Source organism: Kogia breviceps, chromosome 6, assembly GCF_026419965.1.
Source record: "Kogia breviceps isolate mKogBre1 chromosome 6, mKogBre1 haplotype 1, whole genome shotgun sequence".
In the NCBI taxonomy this organism is placed as follows: Eukaryota; Metazoa; Chordata; class Mammalia; order Artiodactyla; family Physeteridae; genus Kogia; species Kogia breviceps.
The window spans coordinates 29976973-29994914 of record NC_081315.1 but is presented as its reverse complement, the minus strand read 5'-3'; the positions used below and the strand labels follow the sequence as shown (position 1 = coordinate 29994914).

The 17942-nt window shown below is 37.0% G+C and overlaps 1 protein-coding gene and 1 non-coding gene across 3 annotated transcripts in view; one reads left to right on the top strand and one right to left on the bottom strand.

The window, feature by feature from the left end:
* The window catches only part of LRBA (LPS responsive beige-like anchor protein), a 721911-nt gene that overhangs the window by 604351 nt on the left and 99618 nt on the right, over positions 1 to 17942 (top strand). The gene's annotated exons all lie outside the window — the stretch shown is intronic.
* On the bottom strand, positions 4725 to 4806 carry LOC131759050 (small nucleolar RNA ZL8). The gene has a single exon (XR_009336381.1). It is a non-coding gene; the product is annotated as a small nucleolar RNA ZL8 (small nucleolar RNA).

Sequence of the window (17942 nt, the reverse complement as noted above, 5' to 3'; positions counted from 1 at the left end):
CTTATTAGTCATTTATTTTATACACATCAGTGTATACATGTCAATCCGAGTCACCCAATTCATCACACCCACACCCCCACCCCACTGCAGTTCTCCCTCCTTGGTGTCCATAGGTTTGTTTTCTACATCTGTGTCTCTATTTCTGCCCTGCAAACCGGTTCATCTGTCCCATTTTTCTAGATTCCACATATATGCGTTAATATACGATATTTGTTTTTCTCTTTCTGACTTACTTTACTCTGTATGACAGTCTCTAGATCCATCCACGTCTCTACAAATAGCCCAATTTCGTTCCTTTTTATGCCTGAGTAATATTCCACTGTATATATGTACCACATCTTCTTTATCCATCCATCTGCTGATGGGCATTTTGGTTGCTTCCATGTCCTGGCTATTGTAAATAATGCTGCAATGAACATTGGGGTGCATGTGTCTTTGAATTATGGTTTCCTCTGGGTATAAGCCCAGTAGTGGGATTGCCGACTCATATGGTAATTCTATTTTCAGTTTTTTAAGGTACCTCCATACTGTTCTCCATAGTGACTTATCAATTTACATTCACACCACAGTGCAAGAGGGTTCACTTTTCTCCACACCCTCTCCAGCATTTGTTTTTTGTAGATTTTCTGATGAGGCCCATTCTAACTGGTGTGAGGTGATACCTCCTTGTAGTTCTGATTTGCATTTCTCTAGTAATTAATGATGTTGAGCAGCTTTTCATGTACTTCTTGGCTATCTGTATGTCTTCTTTGGAGAAATGTCTATTGAGGTCTTCTGCCCATTTTTGGATTAGGTTGTTTGTTTTTTTAATATTGAGCTGCATGAGCTGTTTATATATTTTGGATATTTATCCTTTGTTGATTCGTTTGCAAATATTTTCTCTCATTCTGAGGGTTGTCTTTTTGTCTTGTTTGTAGCTTGCTTTGCTGTGCAAAAGCTTGTAAGTTTCATTAGGTCCCATTTGTTTATTTTTGTTTTTATTTACATTACTATAGGAGGTAGATCAAAAAAGATCTTGCTGTAATTTATGTCAAAGAGTGTTCTTCCTATGTTTTCCTCTAAGAGTTTTATAATGTCCAATCTTACATTTAGGTCTTTAATCCATTTTGAGTTTATTTTTGTGTATGGTGTTAGGGAGTGTTCTAATTTCATTCTTTTACACGTGGCTGTCCAGTTTTCCCAGTACCACTTATTCAAGGGACTGTCTTTTCTCCATTTTATATCCCTACCTCCTTTGTCATAGATTAGTTGACCATAGGCATGTGGGTTTATCTCTGGGCTTTCTGTCCTGTTCCATTGATCTATATTTCTGTTTTTGTTCCAGTACCATATTGCCTTGATTACTGTAGCTTTGTAGTATAGTCTGAAGTCTGGGCGTCTGATTCCTCCAGCTCCGTTTTTTTCCCTCAAGACTGCTTTGGCTATATGAGGCCTTTTGTGTCTCCATACAAATTTTAAGATCTTTTGTTCTAGTTCTGTAAAAAATGCCATTGGTAATTTGATAGGGATTGCATTGAATCTGTAGATTGCTTTGGATAGTATAGTCATTTTCACAATATTAGTTCTTCAAATCCAAGAACATGGTATATCTCTCCTTCTGTTTGTATCATTTTTAATTTCTTTCATCGGTGTCTTATAGTTTTCTGCATACAGGTCTTTTGTCTCCTTAGGTAGGTTTATTCCTAGGTATTTTATTCTTTTTGTTGCAATGGTAAATGGGAGTGTTTCCTTAATTTCTCTTTCAGATGTTTCATCGTTAGTGTATAGGAATGCAAGAGATTTCAGTGCACTAATTTTGTATCCTGCAACATTACCAAATTCATTGATTAGTTCTAGTAGTTTTCTGGTGGCATCTTTAAGATTCTCTATGTATAGTATCATGTCATCTGCAAACTGACAATTTTACTTCTTCTTTTCCAATTTGTATTCCTTTTATTTCTTTTTCTTCTCTGATTGCCATGGCTAGGACTTCCAAAACTATGTTGTCATTTGTCTCTAGGTATTTTTTGATTTTCTCTTTGATTTCTTCAGTGATCTCTTTGTTATTGTTTAGCCTCCACGTGTTTGTGTTTTTTACATTTTTTAGCAGTAGTTGATTTCTAATCTCATAGCATTGAGGTCAGAAAAAATGCTTGATATGATTTCAGTTTTCTTAAATTTACTGAGGCTTGATTTGTGCCCCAAGATGTGATCTATCCTGGAGAATGTGCCATGTGCACTTGAGAAGAAAGTGTAATCTGTTTTTGGATGGAATGTCCTATAAATATCAATTAAATCTATCTGGTCTATCATGTCATTTAAAGCTTGTGTTTCCTTTTTAATTTTCTGTTTGGATGATCTGTTGTACACTCATTGGTGTAAGTGAGGTGTTAAAGTCCCCGAGTATTATTGTGTTACTGTCGATATTCTCTTTTATAGCTGTTAGTAGTTGCCTTATGTACTGAGGTGTTCCTATGTTTGGTGCATATATATTTATAATTGTTATATCTTCTTGGATTGATCCCTTGATCATTATGTAGTGTCCTTCTTTGTCTCTTGTAATAGTCTTTGTTTTAAAGTCTATTTTGTCTGATGTGAGAATTGCTACTCCAGCTTTCTTTTGATTTCCATTTGCATGGAATATCTTTCTCCATCCCCTCACTTTCAGTCTGTATGTGTCCCTGGGTCTGAAGTGGGTCTCTTATAGACAGCATATATATGGGTCTTGTTTTTGTATCCATTCAGCAAGCCTGTGTCTTTCGGTTAGAACATTTAATCCATTCACGTTTAAGGTAATTATCGGTATGTATGTTCCTATTACCATTTTCTTAATTGTTTGGGGTTTGTTTTTGTAGGTCCTTTTCTTCTCTTGTGCTTCCCACTTTGAGAAGTTCCTTTAGCCTTTGTTGTAGAGCTGGTTTGGTGGTGCTGACTTCTCTTAGCTTTTGCTTGTCTGTAAAGCTTTTGATTTCTCCATTGATCTGAATGAGATCCTAGCCTGGTAGGGTAATCTTGGTTGTAGGTTCTTCCTTTTCATCACTTTAAATATGTCATGCCACTCCCCTCTGGCTTGTATAGTTTCTGCTGAGAAATAAGCTGTTAACTTATGGGAGTTCCCTTGTATGTTATTTGTCAATTTTCCCTTGCTACTTTCAATAATTTTTCTTTGTCTTTTATTTTTGCCAATTTGATTACTATGTGTCTCGGCGTCTTTATCCTTCGGTTTGTCCTGCGTGGGGCTCTCTGAATTTCCTGGACTTGGGTGGCAATTTCCTCTCCCATGTTACAGAAGTTTTCGACTGTAATCTCTTCAAATATTTTCTCTGGTCCTTTCTCTCTTCTCCTCTGGGACTGCTATAATGTGAATGTTGTTGCATTTAATGTTGTCCCAGAGGTCTCCTGGGCTGTCGTCATTTCTTTTCTTTCTTTTTTCTTTGTTCTGCAGCAGTGAATTCCACCATTCTGTCTTCCAGGTCACTTCTCTGTTCTTCTGCCTCAGTTATTCTCTTATTGATTCCTTCTAGTGTAGTTTTCATTTCAGTTATTGTATTGTTCATCTCTGTATATTTGTTCTTTAATTCTTCCAGGTCTTTGTTAAATATTTCTTGCATCTTCTCGATCTTTGCCTCCGTTCTTTTTCCTAGGTCCTGGATCATCTTCACTATCATTATTCTGAATTCTTTTTCTGGAAGGTTGCCTATCTCCACTTCATTTAGTTGTTTTTCTGGGGTTTTATCTTGTTCCTTCATCTGGTACATAGCCCTGTGCCTTTTCATCTTGTCTATCTTTCTGTGAATGTGGTTTTTGTTCCACAGGCTGCAGGATTGTAGTTCTTCTTGCTTCTGCTGTCTGCCCTCTGGTGGAAGAGGCTATCTAAGAGGCTGTGCAAGTTTCCTGATGGGAGGGACTGGTGGTGGGTAGAGCTGGGTGTTGCTCTAGTGGGCAGAGCCCAGTAAAACTTTAATCTGCTTGTTTGCTGACTGGTAGGGCTGGGTTCCCTCCCTGTTGGTTGTTTGGCCTGAGGCTACCCAACACTGGAGCCCAGGCTCTTTAGTGGGGCTAATCACGGACTTTGGGATGGCTCATGCCATGGAGTACTTCCCAGAAGTTCTGCTGCCACTGTCCTTGTCCCTTGGTGAGCCACAGCTGCCCCCTTCCTCTGCAGGAGACCTTCCAACACTAGCAGGTAGGTCTGGTTCAGTCTCCTATGGGGTCAGTGCTCCTTCCCCTGGGTCTCAATGTGCACACTACTTTGCGTGTGCCCTCCAAGAGTGGAGTCTCTGTTTCCCCCAGTCCTGTTGAAGTCCTGCAATCAAATCCCACTAGCCTTCAAAGTCTGATTCTCTAGGAATTCCTCTTCCCGTTGCCAGACCCCCAGGTTGGGAAGCCTGATGTGTGGCTCAGAACCTTCACTCCAGTGGGTGGACTTTTGTGGTATAAGTGTTCTCCAGTGTGTGAGTCACCCACCCAGCAGTTATGGGATTTGATTTTGTTTTGATTGCACACCTCCTACCATCTCACTGTGGCTTCTCCTTTGTCTTTGGATGTGGGGTATCTTTTTTGGTGAGTTCCCGTGTCTTCCTGTTGATGATTTTTTCAGCAGTTAGTTGTGATTCCAGTGCTCTCACAAGAGGGAGTGAAAGCTCGTCCTTCTACTCCACCATCTTGAACCAATCTCCACCAATTTTACTTTAAAAACAAATTTGGGTGGGCTGGGGAATTGCCACACAGGGTGAAAAGAAGCATAAGAGTGGATCAGGTGGTTTCAACAATACTCAGAGAAGTTCTCAGAGACTCTAGTCCAACCAGTCATCCTGGGCATCCCATCTATCCCAACAGCACTTCTCCAAAAGGAGAATTCCAAACTTTAGGCCTTCAGCCACCAGGCTAGCCCTGAATCTGTATGAAGGGGCACTGCCCCAGTTGGGCTTCCAAAGCTCTCAAGCTTTATTCAAAATTAACACACTAGTGAACATCTTAAACCCCCTTGAGGCACTGCAGACCCTCCTTCGAGAATCAGGGGCCTGGGAAGAAATGAGTTAGCAGAAGCCATGGCTACTACCAGACAAGTCCCCCCTGCCCTGAGCTGGGTCGGTTCCAAGCAGTGGAGTCACAGAGACATCAGAAACTCTAGTCTGTAATGATAGTTCATCCTGCTCAGCCCGAGACTTTGGTCCCCTATTGTCCAACATGGCCCTGAGGTACCTGTACACTGGCAGCTGTGCAAAGATGGTGCCGGCAGTTGCCTTCCCTTTGTTGGCAGGTTTCACAGCGGCCTCCAGGAGGACCCCAAAGCCACCATCTTCACCATCCACAAGTTCACTGCACAAAGAGCTCACAGCCTTTCAATAGATATAAAAACTGCACCACTGTTTTAGTGTTTGCATTAAGGAAACAATAAACAATGGATATCTTATTATAATAAATTGAATATACTTTTTAAGCTACACATATGATCCCTGCCAGACTGTAATGCCACACACACACCCTTTCCACCACCCATAAGGCAGATGGGTAGCTATTGACAATTTTAGCATTTAGAAATTCTTTTTGATATTCTTTTTTTCTTTAATTAAAAAATTTTTTTATTTATTTACTTATTTCTGGCTGCGTTGGGTCTTCGTTGCTGTGCCTGGGCTTTCTCTAGTTGTGGCGAGCGGGAGCTGCTCTTCGTTGCAGAGCACAGGCTGTATGTGTGTGGGCTTCAGTTGTTGTGGTGCATGGGTTTCTCATTCTGGTGGTTTTTCTTGTTGTGGAGCATGGGCTCTAGGCACATGGGCTTCAGTAGTTGTGGCAGTTGGCTCAGTAGTTGTGGCGCACGGGCTTAGTTTCTCCGTGGCATGTGGGATCTCCCCAGACCAGGGCTTGAACCCATGTCCCCTGCATTGGCAGGTGGATTCTTAACCACTGCGCCGCCAGGGAAGCCCCTTGATAGTGTCTCGCTCTCATTTAAGCGCACTTAAAAAAATTCTGCCATCAGGAAGGTAACAGTTGCTACCTCCATTTTGTTACGCTTGTGTGCTGCAAATACGTAGAATACAATAATGATGCTCTTGGTCCTTCATATACATTTTATTCATATACATTGCCCTGGGATACTTCTCTCATACAAGAGTTATATGATACCTGGATGGCAAACTTCTATAAATTATATAAGTGCTTCATGTCCTCAAAGTTTTAAAGTTACCTGTAGAAAATTGACCAAGAAATAATTCTTATTTTAAGTAATTTTTCCTTTGGTGGCATCAGTACGTGAGTTTTTAAAGATCAGTGTACCTTTTTGGTACCACTTTGAGCAATACTGTCCGATATCTGCATGCAGTACTCCTTGCTTATGTTCATATAATCGTCCATAAGACATACTAATTTGAAATGAGTTACTAAGTATTCTTTTTCTGGATGCATCTAAAAACAGAAATAGATATCTATAGACCTAGTGAAAGCTGAAGTCGAGTTTATATAGATATTACAAATACAAATCATCTTGGCATATTTCAGTACTTGTTTACCATCATTTTGGCTGCCCATAACATTTTTGCTATTCATTTCTATATTTGTTGTTGTCATCAGTAGGTTGGCTTCTCTGAACATTCGAAATTTTTATTGTGTCAGTAGTTTAGGCCATATTTTCCATTTTTATTACTTTCTACTATATTCTTTTTTAAGAACCAATTTAATGTCTACTCTTGACTTTTGAGGGTCTATGTTCATTTAAATTTAGTTAATCAACTATCTTAGAAACTATTGGATTAATTTGCCTTGAAAAAGTCACAAAACCTTGTTCATATTTACAACTTAACTTTTCAGAGCCACAATCCTTTGGCCTCAGAGAGGGGCTTTCTCCTGTCATTCTAGTCTTCTGTATGTATCCTCTTTCTTAAGCAGTTTCCTAGCAAATCTCTGGTAGCATGAAATAAGACTTCAAGGCTACTTTCTTGCTTTAGCACCCTTAAACTTCGTTAAAATTAGTTGCCTTCAATTCTTTACCTGTAAATTATATATTTGCATATTATATTTTTAAAATTTTTCTCATTGAGAATTGTTATTTTTGGAACCTCCATAGAGACAGAACATGAAACAACCTGAATTGTCTGCAAAACAGATCATAGATATCCAAGTGATGCCATCAAGTCTTTGACTAATTTTAAACAATTAAGCAGAGAAGAGTATGTATATTGATGTCTATCAGAAGTACAAAGAAACTACCACGTCTTCAGTAATATTTTGCAGTTATCAATCTGCCATCATTTGAGAACTTTCCCTTTTTTGCACCCAGTGTATCATCAGTGATGTTTTTAAGTGCTTGAGGAACTATGGATTTTATAGCTGATAGACATGTGGTATCTACATATTTTCTCCCTATCTTTACTTTTTCTTATTTTCTCTGCTTGACCCAGGAATAAATAGGAATAAAAGTGGTAAATCACACCAGTTAGACAATGTTTGTTTGGTTTTTTTTAAATGATACCAAAATCATCAAAGAAAAAGTAAATTGGACTTTATAAAAATTTAAAACTTTTGTGGTTCAACGGACACTATGAGGAAAGTGAAAAGGCAATCCACAGAATGGGAGAAAATATTTACAAATAATATATCTGATAAGAGTCTACTATTCAGATTGTGCAAAGGACTCTTAAAATTCAACAATAAAAAGACAACCCAGTTAAAAACTGAGCAAAGTATCTGAGTAGGTGTTCCTCCAAAGAAGATATACAAATGGTCAAAAAGCATATGAAAAGATGTTAACATCATTAGTCATAAAGAAATGCAAACAAAACCACTTCACAGCCACTAGCATAACATGAAAAAGACAGACAGTAAAAAGTGTTGGTTCGCATATGCAAAAATTGGAACCTTCATACACTGCTAGTGGGGTAAAATGGTGTACTCTCTTTGGGAAAGTTTGGCAGTTCCTCGAAAAGTTAAATACAGAGTTACCATATGACCCAGCAGTTCCTCTCTCTTTTTTTTTTTTTTGAACTTTCATAGGGATTCCCTTGGTGGGAGGGATTGCCCCATCACAACAAGTGAGCAAAGACCCTATGACCATCCGGCAGGGATTGTAGAGAGAAGATTCATGCCAGGATGAAACTGCTGACCTCCAAAATCCCTTCTGGCCCTGGAATATGCAGTGACACCAGTTAACAGAGATGCCTGGGTTTACCCACCAGCCAAGGTGGTCAGTGTGATGTTTTGGCTCAGGACTACTGGGCTCATGACATCATTCCACAGGCTCCGCTGCCCTCTGTACCAATGAGCTGGACACCTTTGGTCCCCTGGGGTGGCCTGTGCACTCCCCAAGAGCTTGAGAGCCCTTAGGAGCTCTGTGCTCCTATTTTGCAAATTGAATTAGGCTAAGATTCTGTACTGTGGGAAGGTGCCAAGAAGCCATCAGAGGGGATTGGTTGCAGGACCCCCTGATTACCTTAATCCACTAATGCTCAAGTCCCTTGCCGTTGGCCCTCTGTATAGGCAGGTTCCACACCTGCAGATTCAACTTGGATCCATGGTTCATTGAATCTGTGGTTGCAGAACCTGCAGATACAGAGGGCCAACTGTATACCCAAGAGATTGAGAATATAGGTCTACACAAAAATATGTACATAATGTTCATAGCAACTTTATTAGTAATAGCCAAACAATGAGAACAACCCATATGTCCATCAGTTGATAAATGCATTAATGAAATGTGGTATATCCATACATTTACTGTTGGTTAGCCATGTAAAGGAGTGAAGTACTGGTACATTCTACAGCATGGGTGAACCATGAAAACTTTATGCTAAGTGAAAGAATCCAGACACTGAAGACCACATATTATATGATCCCATTTATATATGAAATATCCAGAATAGGAAAATCCATAGAAAGACAAAGTAGATTAGTGGTTACCAGGGGGTGGAGGTGGGGAGATGGGGAGTGAGTGCTAATGTGTATGGGGTTTCTTCTTGGTGTAATGAAATGAAAATTAGTGATGATGGTTGCACATCTTTGTGAATGTACTGAATTGTACACTTTATTTTTTTTAATTAATTTATTTATTTTGGGCTAAGTTGGCTCTTTGTTGCTTCGCATGGGCTTTCCCTAGTAGCAGTGAGCGGGAGCTGTTCTTCATTGCAGTATGCGGGCTTCTCATTGCAGTGGCTTCTCTTGTTGCGGAGCACAGGCTCTAGGCACACGGGCTCAGTAGTTGTGGCTCGCAGGCTTAGTTGCTCTGCAGCACGTGGGATCTTCCTGGACCAGGGATCGAACCCCTGTCCCCTGCATTGGCAGGTGGATTCTCAACCACTGCGCCACTAATGAAGTCCCAATTGTACACTTTAAAAGGGTGAAGTCTGTGGTGTATGAATTATATTTCAATTTTTAAAAAAGCACACCAGTTGTCATTTTAATTCATAAATTGTGTGAAGGGATTTGAAGTGTGTCTGGAAAATTTAAGAGTTTTAGAGCTAGGCATAAATTATATTGGTACCTTTACAAGAGTCTATTAGATTAAGACACTTAAATTTAGCTTTTCAAGCTATTTTCCTAGAGTAATGTTAAAAAATAAAATGTACTTAATTAAGGAAAATGAACAAATAGAAAATAATGAAAAGCTGTCTTTTTTTATATTGCTGATGTGTGCATTTTTATACAATACAAATTTTCTTTTTAGGTAGAAGTTCTCACACTTTTAGTGTTTAAGAGATTGTTAGAAGTGCAGATACCAGGATCCCACACCATACTTGTTAACATTGATTCTGGGTGTCTGGGGATTAGGCCCTAGAATAATTTTCTAACAAACTTCCTAGGTGATCCTGAGGTAGATGGGTTTCATATCTCTTGGCATATTTGGATTATTTTAGTTTTGCATTTATTTTGAAAGGAAAGTAATGATTAAGAGGAAAGAAAAACTCTAACTTTGCTGAGGGTTAGTTCACAGGTACTTTGGAAACCTTATTATGAATAGAGTTGGGAGATCCTTGTGGTTCTGACACTGGCTTGACCCTTTGCCAGTGAGGAGTGACATTGTTGTGATCCTGAATTATCTATTTGTTGTTATTTTTTTCCCTGTGTATGGATTTCATGGTTTATCTTTTATTTGCCTTTATGAATGCTACCTTGGCAACTTAATAACCAGTGATATGTGAACAGTGTTAGCAAACAAAGCCAAGAAGTCCAGCATATCTTCCTGGAGTTAATAACAGTGCAGCTGAAGATGTTATTCACAAAGAAAGTGGCACTTCTCATTTATCATCAGAGCATATGCTATGAGTTATGTTTCTAGTAATGGTGATAGTTTTGGAGGATTTTTGTTTTGTCTTTTGTTTAAACAATTTTCAACATAATTCCCATTTCAACTAAAGCATGCATATGTGACTCTCTTTACTGAGATCAGAGACATGTCTTTGACTATGAAATGTTGTTTTCTAAGTCTGAAACCTTAGGATTGGGCCAGTAATGTGACACTCATTACTGCCATCTTCTATCCATTTTAACCAACCAACAACCATTGTTTTTCTAATACAAACTTGATATTTAAAGTTTTAGCTTCTGGTGGTATTTCTAATTATGAAATTTTTATATATAGGCATTTACAATGATTTTTGATCCAATATTTACTTTTTTATGTAGTGATTTGTTATTAGTATATTTTGTTAATTAGTAAATTAATATATAAAATTGTTAGTAGTATACAATTAATAAGAATCACTGAGAAATTATTTTAGTGATTTTTAAATCTGAATCTAGCATATTATTTTATTCAAGTGATCATTAAGATACTAGTTATATTTTTTAATATTATTGTCATTCTCTTTGAAGACATTTGTGCTCTTGCTTTCATCAGATGGCAGTGTTTTTCCTACATTACACATGTAATGTATATGGCAAGTTTTTCCTACACTACATGTATGTTAAAATTACCTTTAGATTGTGACAGTCAGTTCTCTTCACCAGAGCTCCTGTGACTCTTTCTTCCATGTTTATAAGGCAGCCTAATGGCTTTGCTCAAAACCAGTTTCCCCGTCTCTGATGGTCGCATGCAAGTTGCCTGGTCTGCTCTTGATATTTCCCAGCGTTCCACATCTTGAAGTTATTTTTAGTATCTGGACTTCCTTTTTAGAAAATTGATCGGGAGAGTTTACATTCTTTAGACAATTAAGATTTTTGAAATTATAGCACTTTAAAAAATAATAAAAGCCATTTATAAAAGTGTGCTTTATTTTTGCCTGGAAATGTGAGCATTTTGCTCAGACACAGAAGAAATAGAGGCTGTGAAGGGCTTTGACCAATTTATAAATGCAGCAGTTTTTATTGTGTACCTTTTATGGATTGCTGTCCAGTCAAGCAGAGGACAGTTAATGAGAAAAAAAATTCATAATATTCCCTACCTTGATGGGAGGATCAGTGTTCATTGGAGTTCAAAAACCAAACTGGGCAGGTTGCCTATTGTCAATCATTTATACATGAGAAGTGTAGAATTGTGCTAATAATAACATGTTTTGTTACTTCTAATGATTGACATGATTTTTGACTGCTATTCAGAATGATGGCAAGATATGGGAAATTTAGGAAATATGGACTTAAGATTTTTGAATTCGGGTGATTGTCAAGTACCAATACAGAGTCTACCTGGTATACTGAATTGGGACCAACAGGAATCAGGCACTTACAAATTCATATAGAGCAAAAATTTTAAACAGATACGAGAGACTCCCAGCTCCTGTTAAGAGGGTCATTGGCTTACAATCATGATTAATTACTTACATTATGTACAATGTATTATATTATAAAACCTGACGTATGATCTCCTAAATGGGCATGTGTCATATGGAAAATTGGCGGTCTTACAGAGACTTGAAGTACTGTTTGTTTCTTTAAGGAATATGACTTTCTCCTCTCCCACTTCTAGAATTAAAACAATACTCTGTTTCTAAAGATTTTAAATCAGGTCCCAGTTTCATCAGCTGCTACATAGTATAGGGATTCTTAATTTACTTGGTAAACATGTTTACTGCATACTGTATAGTTTATGAGTGTTACCCTAAATGGTTAATTATGGACCCGGGAATCCATGTGTAGAACATTTGCATGAACTAATATAGTTGCTCTATTGTTTGCATATTGGTGGACTCTGTTAAAATACTTCACACTTAAGTGTTTAAAGCACTTTTACTAAAGGTAACAATGTTTCTGCTTAAAAGTCTAATGAGATTTAACAGCAACTTTAACCAATAAAAAGCTGCAGTTCCTAAACAGATTTTATTCCTACTAAAATATTTATAGTAGTAGTAGTTAAGGTATGCAATTTACAAATCATCACCAAAGAATGCATAGCAATAATAACCTAAATTTGTATAATATTTAACATTTTATAAATAGCTTTCATTTATCAGTCATTGAAGCCTCATAATATGCTTGGGAGGCTGATAGTGAAGATATTCCAAATTTTCTAGAAATTCAGGAAGGCTGATAGGCATGGTCACACAACTAATAAGAAGAAGTAAAATTGTTCTTCTTGCAGCTTATATTATCTTATTTATAGATACCCTAAAGACTCCATACAAAAATAACTGTTAGAACTAATAAATGAATTCAGTAAAATTGCAGAAAACAAAATTAACATACCAAAATTTGTTGCTTTTCTATACACTGACAATGAACTATTTGAAAGGAATAGGAAATTAGGAAAACAATCCCATTTATAATAGTGCTAAAAAGAATAAAATACTTAGGAATAAATTTAATTAAGGAGATGAAAAACTTACACACTGAAAACTACAAAACTCTGATGAAAGAAATTAGACACAAAAAAATGGCATGTACATAGATTGGAAGACTTAATATTATTAAAATGTCCATACTACCCCAAATGATCTACAGATTCATTGCAATCTCTATCAAAAATCCCAACATCATACAGAAATACAAAAACAATTCTAAATTCATATGAACAACAAAAGACCTTGAATAGCCAAACAATCTTGAGAAAGGACAAAGCTGGAAGCATCACACTTCATGATTTTAAAATATAAAACTACAGTAATTAAAACAGTGTGGTACTGGAATAAAAACAGACGTTTAGACCATTGGAACAGAGTAGAGAGCTCAGAAATAAATCCATGTATATATGGTCAGCTGATCTTCAGCAAAGTTACCAAGATTATTCAATAGGGGAAGAGTAGTTTCTTAAATAAGTGGTGTTGGAAAAACAATATCCACATGCAAAAGAATGAAATTGAACTCTTATCTTACATCATATACAAAAATCAATTCAAAATGGATTAAGAACTGTACTCCAATAAAAAATGGACTAAAGACTTAAATGTAAGACCTGAAGCTGTAAAACTCCTAGATAGTAACATAGAGGAAAGTTTCATGACACTGATCTTGGCAGTGGTTTCATGGATATGACACCAAAAGCACAGGCAACAAAAATAAATAGACAAGGGAGACTATATCATACTAAACAGCTTCTGCACAGCAAAGGAAATAGTCAACAAAATGAAAAGGTAACCTATGGAATGAGAGAAGATACTTTCCAACTACATGTCAGATAAAGAGTTAATCTAAAATATGTAAGGAACTCCTACAACTCAATAGCAAAAAAAATCTAATAACCTGATTTTAAAATGGGCCAGAGGCTAGAATAGATGTTTCTCCAAGAAGTACTTCCCACTAACAAATGGCCAATAGGTGTATAGAAAGATACTCAAAATCAGTACTCATCAGGGAAATGCAAATCAAACTACAGTGAGGTATCATCTCACACCTGTTGGGATGGATATTATTTTTTGAAAAAGACAGCAAGTGTTGGTGAGGATGTGGAGAAATTGGAACCCTTCTACACTTTTGGTAGGAATGTAAAGTGGCTGCGAAAGTAGCAGAGCAGAAAGGGGTTTTGTTGTCTGTTGTGAATAGAATTGAAGAGTGGTTAACATTGGAGATAAACTGTCTCAGGAGATGCGTCCTACCTCGTTTCTGATATTGAATGTACCAGAAAGTTTCTAACCTCTAGAATTTTGTATTTGTTCAGCTTATCTAGAATGCTCTTTCCTTAGTACTTGTCTGGCTAACTGATTTTTATCCTTAAGTCTCAAGTCACATGCCACCTTTCCAGAGGAACCTTCCCTGCTCATTCTATTCAGAATTCTCAATTACTCTATATCCATCACTTTGTAGCACTAGTCGCTATCTGACATTATCTTGTTGAATAATTTGTGTGTTAATGTCAGTCTTCCCTCAAGAATGAGGACTTTGTCAGTGTTATTCACTGCTGTGTTCCCAGTTTATAGCACAATCCCTGACATATTTGGTAAGTCCTAAATGAATGTATATTGGAAGAATAAATGAATGAACTTGGGGTCAAGGGGTTTTGTGGGTAAGGAGAAGCGGTAACCAGAAGAGGACTGTCATTTGTTGAACACCTACTATGTGCCAGACATTCATTGTTTTAGGCATTCTTTCAGATATTAGTCTCCCACTGTAGATATTATCCCTATTTTAAGGAAATTGATGCTTAGTAAAAATAAGTAAAAATAACTCACCCATTTTTTACAGTTGGCCTGGTAGGAGCCTTTTGAGTCTTAAAGAGATCCTGATTCAGGGATTATGTTAGACTGGGTTTTTGGTTCCACTGAGGAAGAATCTGTTCTCGTTCAGATCGAAAGTCTTCTGAGACAGTCTCAGATGTCAGTAAAGTAGGGAGAAGGAAAATACTACCAGAGACTACATAGAAGCCATGTTTCCAGAATCATTCGGGCCATCTGCTGGGCTTTGGGTTTTTATTGGTTTGGGTTTTACACCTAATAATCTACTTTAATTGGAGAAAGATCAAAATTGAACTAATTTATTTAAAAGTTGTTTTTATGAGTCTAAAACAGGGATCAGCAAACTATGGCCCATGGGCCAAACCCAGCTTGCTGCCTGTTTTAGTAAATAAACTTTTTTTGGAAAACAGCCAGAATGTTTATTTGTTTATATTGTCAATGTGTGCCTTTGCGCTACATTAGCAAAGTTGAGTAGTTGTGATAGTGATCATATGGCAACGCCTAAAATATTTACCATCTGGTCTTTTATAGAAAAATTTTGCCAACCCCAATCTAAAGCATAGTTAGCAGTAACATAAACCAAAATAAAACCTATTCTTACAAAAAGTGAACAATCAAGAATCTACAAAAATCACAAGATTACAGTGGTTAAATTTCTAACTGATCTTGAATATCTAGCCAAAGATTGGACAACCCTTAATTTCCTTTCCTGCTCTAAATCCCTGCTTTTTTAATTGTGTAACTGTTCATCCAGATCAGATCATTGTTCTCTTAGGAAGTGAACAAAATGATTCTTTCATTTTAATGTATCTTTTATACTGTGCTATCAAACAGAGAATTTACCACTGAGTTCATTGAATCATATATGCTTTGCATTTCAAAACCCATCTCAAAATTATCTTTTCAAAGTAGACTTTCCTGAGTAATTTAGAACCATCATGTAAGAATAGCATTTCTGGTTTCATATACAAATATATTTAGCTAGAATAAGGACATAATTTATAAATATGCAAGGGAAGTGGAATATTTTGTTTAATTTTATGATCAACTGAAAGTAAATCAGAAATCATATATTTACTTTGGCAAAAATGACATAATGATGTTATCTTTCATTGGCAGGCTCTTTGATAGCTCAGGGTCACATTATAATATTAATAGGATCCTCAATCTAAGAGAACTTGGAGTATGTTATTTTGCTCTGCTATCCATGAAATGCGATAAGCTCCTCTATATTTCCGTTAGGGATGATTATCTGGCTTCTATGTGACCACTTTAGTTGACAGGTGGAAATATGTGTGAGTATGTTGAATAAGGGAAAGCATGAAAGGAGAGGAAGTTGAGGGCACTCCCTCATGAGACTCAGACAAAAAACTGGGTGTGAATAAGTGAATAATTTGTTTCTACTCCATTCCCACCTCCCTGCTTCTGAACACAGGCGTCTAACACAGAAGAGACCTCTGTAGATATGTTTAAATTGTATTTTAATTGAATTCCATTAGAGGACAGAATATATAGGGAAATACAGAAGAGAGTTAACAAGTTATTTTGGTTAATAGTGATCCAGTTTGACTAATGTAAAGAAAAGAGTAGTTGATACTTAAGACCAAAAAGGAAGTTTGAGGTCAGATCTTCAGAGGGACTTGACTGCCATGATAAGGAATTGGCTGTATACTGTGCACAAAGAGGAGCATTTAAGAATTTTATGGAGAAGAGTGGTATGACTGAAGTTTCAATTTAGAAAGTTTACTGTAGTATTAATAGCATCATATAGGATTGAATGGAGTAGGGGCAGTTGACACTAGAGAAATCAATGTAGGGGGCTTTTTCAAATGTTTAGGTGATGTGAGCCTGAAGTAGAATAGTAACAATGGGAATGTATAGCACAGAAGACAAATATATAGGTAGAATCTGTAGGATTTTGTATGAATAGAAGTTCAGTGGTATTCTAAAGTTTTGGCTTAGAATAACTGGGTGATGGTGCTGAATTTAACAGAAATAGGGAAGTCATGAAGAGGAGACGGTTGTGGAAATATACAATTGCATTCATCCTTGGACAGGTTGAGTTTCAGATGTTGATGCAACATCCAGGTGGAGGAAGCCAGACAATTTAAGTTCTGGATGTACAGCAAAAGTTGCCAACTGGTAGCCCATGGGCAGTGTAGAGCTATGGAAATGTTTTTTGTTTGACACAGTGGGTTTTTATGTTTGTTTGTTTTAATCTAAAATGATTTTTTTTCATCTTATTCTTTAGCTAATAGGTTGACCATAACTTTCTCTCCTAGCATTTAGAAGATATTATTATTGCATTAGCCTTTCACTTTTGTTGCTGCTGAGAAATCTATCAGCTGTTCCTTTTTAGGATGCTTTTAACATTTTTCCAACTGTCTAATATTTTGCAATCTTATTATAATGTGTTTAAGTGTGTATTTGTTTTTATTCTGATTGGAACTTATTTTGCATCTCGAACCTAAGGATTTGTGTCTTAAATACATTCTGGAAAGCTCTCAGGAATTATCACTTTGATATTGTCTCCTCCCCATTCCCTCAATTTATTCTTGGTAGAATTCCTTTCAGATGTAAGATTCTTTCTCATTCCATCCTCCAGGCCTACAAAGCGTCTCTTGTATTTTCCATTTTATTATTTCTCTGTGCTCCATTCTTGTAATTTCCTCATATTTTTTATATCAGTAATTGTCCCTTCACCTATTCCAAATCTGCTGTTTAAGCAGTCCACTATAAACTTAGTGGCTGTATTTTTCATTCTAGAATTTGTTTGGTTCTTTTTCAAACCAATTTAAAAAACAACAACTGTGTCTCCTTTTCTTATATTCTCATTCTTTGTATGTCTCTAGTAACTTAAAACATTTATTGAACAAGGAGCCTTGTTCAATATTATCAATATCTGTAGTTCTGTTTGTGCTACTGGATGACTCTTGCTTATGATAGTCTGTTCCCTTATATATTTGGTAATTGGGAATGTGTGTTCATCTTTAGGCAAGGCTATACCTGTTAGAATCCTTGATTGATAGTATGCCTCTCCAGAGTGCTTTGTGTTTGCTCTTCTAAGTATCTCAGTTAGGGACCAGTTTGTACATAAATTTCAGACCTCTTGGTTATACTTTTAAATCCTGTGTCCATATGAAGGGCAGACCTTTAGATATGAACTCCTAAGGGAGGCTTTCCTACCTAAGCCCAGATCAAGACAGATAGGCTTTACTCTTTATCCTGCTGTTTGTAAATAGATGTTTTTTCCTGGTCTTCTTTTCCCTGAGGTCATGGCTCTTCACAGGTTCCAGCATAGTGGGAAATCTCACTTCAAACTCCCTCCTCCCTCACCAGCCTATGAGAGGAGCCAAGGTCTCCTGTATTTTTTCTTCATGGATATTAAAACCAAACTTCTCATTTGTTTATTTTTGTTTTTATTTCCATTTC